Here is a 2,935-nt window from a genome sequence, read left to right as displayed (position 1 = left end):
AGAGTTCGATCCCAAGTCTCTGCCTTCAAATCATTTGGTTCTTTTTCTACCACATAATAGCGGCTTTAGGGCACCATACAGAGTGTCTGATGAGGACAGACTTTCTTAGCTCAGAGCGCTACCCATGAAACAATTTACTGCCCTTGGGTGATAGTGTAGAACTTCCAGCATAGGGAAAAAGGAAGGAAAGAAGAAAGTAGGAAGGAAGGTGATGGCTGGGATCAGGGAGGAAGACCAGAAAAGCACCTTTTGTGGGGAACAGGGCTTGCCAGATGGCCTCAGATGGTGCATGTGGACTGACTGAGGTGTGTCTGCTTTTCCTAGGCATCATTGACAGCACTGTTGGGGAACAGCGACAGGTGGTGGCTGTCACTGGTGATGGCACAAATGATGGGCCAGCTCTGAAGAAAGCGGATGTTGGCTTTGCCATGGTAAGCAGCTCAGCACAGTGTCTCTGTCTGGCTGTAAGCTGCCTTCTCCATCGGGAAGCGAGGGCAGACTTCCTGTACCTTCTCATCCTACTTTGTGCTATTTTCTCCGACTCCATCTCTCTTACCTACCTAGCCAATAATAATACATATAATGGGAGACCACCAAGTATGAAGAATAGATGAGACAGGAAGGGAAATCAGAAGTATTCATTACCCAGGAAAGCAAGACCAACTTAAACTTGCCCATGAACATGGCGATATTGTCTGCCTAGGCATGCTATGGAAAATTCATGGTTCATATAGAATATATACTTCGGGGCCAGCACTATTCATCACTCTGCTTTTCTCTCATGAGGCTGGGAGCATCGGAACTTCTTGGAGAGTTCATTGAAAGTTATATATTCCAAGGTTCCACAGTTGGATATCTTGATTCAGTGATATCTAGGGTGGGTCCTAGAAATATCTGGGTTTTCTTAACGGACACATGTGTTGATTCTTATATTCAGGGACATTTAGAAGCCCCCAGATTGCAAAGTACGTCCTCATACTCAAGTAGCTTATAACTGTAAGTCTCCCCTATATATTAAACTGATGATGATATTTAAGCAGTGGAAGGAGATTTGAGAAGTAATCTGTTTTTAGGATGCTGTCTTTAACAACAAAGTTTTTATTCTAGGAAATATCAAGAATATACAAAAGCAGGGAGAATAGTTTAATCAGTCCCCATGCACCTGTCACCCAACATTAGTTATCAACACTTGGCCAGTCTCGTTTCACTGGACCTCTCCACCCACCCCTTTACTTCCCTCATCTCCAGCTGAATTATTCTGAAGCAAATGGAAGACATATGTCATTGTATCAAAAAAAAAAAAAAAAAGTCAGTATATGTCTCTGAGAGATAAGTATGTATTAATAAAATATATTTAAAAGAATCATAATAGCATTATCTCATAAAAAATTGATTCGTTACTGTCATCGGCTATCTAGTCAGTTTGCATTTCCCCAATTGTTTCAGAAATGTTGTTTTTTTATAGTTTATTTGTCCAAATAAGATCTATACATTGCAAGTGTTTCATGCATCTCTTAAATCTCTTAATCTTTAACAGCAGTTCTTTAAGTATGCTCCTCCTTCCAGCTGTACCTGGAAATGTGGATTCTCAGGCCCCGCCCCAGGTCTACTGAATCAGAAAGCTTGGAGATGGAACCAAGCAATCTGTGTTTTTATGTGCCCTTAGTGATTCTGATACACCCTGAAGTTTGAGAACCACTTACCCCATAAGATCCCTGTATCGAGTCCCTAAGACCGCTCTTGACATTCGTGGGTTGACTAGAAGGACTTATGGGACTCAGCATATAGCCATACTCATGGCTAAGTATAGTAAAGATATAGTAAGGGGGAAAGTCACAGGCAGAGTTTGGAGGGATCCACGTGCAAACTTCTTTATGCTCTCTCCCACCATGAGGGGTCACACAGAGCATATTCTTCCCCCAGCAACAAAAACGCAACAACACGTGTGTTGACTGGGAGCGTTCTGAGAGCTAAGTTTCCAGATGCCAGCCAAGGGCCAACCTTGTAAACAGGCTTTTCTAAGGATAGCAGTCTCAGGCCCACTTGTTAACTCTTTTTCTGCACAATCCCTTTCCATCTCTTTTTCCTACCTATTTTATTTTTAAGGAACCAGGTTGTTTGTCTACATAGAGTATCTCACAGAATGGATTTTGTTGGTTGTATTTCTGTAGTGTCCTTTAATCTGTTTTTTTGTTCCTTGTATTTCTTATAAACTAGTAATTAGTTTTAGAAGCAATCAGATTCTAGATCCCATCTTTCATTAGGGACTACAAAATGATGATGCTCTGATTTTCTTTACCTATTAACTTGAATATTCCATAAAAAGAAATGTCCCCTCATTGACTCTTTGGTTACTCTGAGGTTCAGTTCCTACATGAAAGTCAGATTAAATGCTTGAATATTTTCCTTTATTACCAGTTTTCAAAATAACAAGTTGACTTTTTATGGTCCTCCAAAGGAGACCAATGAATTTTTTTTTTTAACATCATTATGAATTCACGGATTTGAGTGTATTTGATGAGTTTCAGTCCATTTTATTGTTTGATGTTCACACTGGCCCGTCATGAGCTTCTTCAGCCCCATTGAGTCCTTTTGATACAACCCAGCTGTGTCTAATCGCGTCCGTGGTTCCTCATATGACTGGGTGTTCCAGTCATAGGAATCATCTGTTTCTCAAAGGAATCCTGCTTCATTTTAGTGAGAAGTGCTATTTAGAGGACACAATCTGAATATCAGAATGTTCCTTATTACTGAATAAATCATTGTTTCTAGACCTTTTCGGTGGACAAAGCTAGGAAATATATCTCTATGTCTCTTTTGTGTTTCTGTGTTTTTAAGTAAAAGATATCGTGAATTTGTATTGGCATTTCCAATTCAAATTTAGAATTCTAGAACTCTTCCTAATTTTATTTAACTTCCCTGATTTTACATTTCT

Source organism: Pteropus vampyrus, unplaced genomic scaffold (assembly GCF_000151845.1).
Source record: "Pteropus vampyrus isolate Shadow unplaced genomic scaffold, Pvam_2.0 Scaffold217, whole genome shotgun sequence".
Classification (NCBI taxonomy): domain Eukaryota; kingdom Metazoa; phylum Chordata; class Mammalia; order Chiroptera; family Pteropodidae; genus Pteropus; species Pteropus vampyrus.
Note: the sequence above shows the minus strand (reverse complement) of the source record.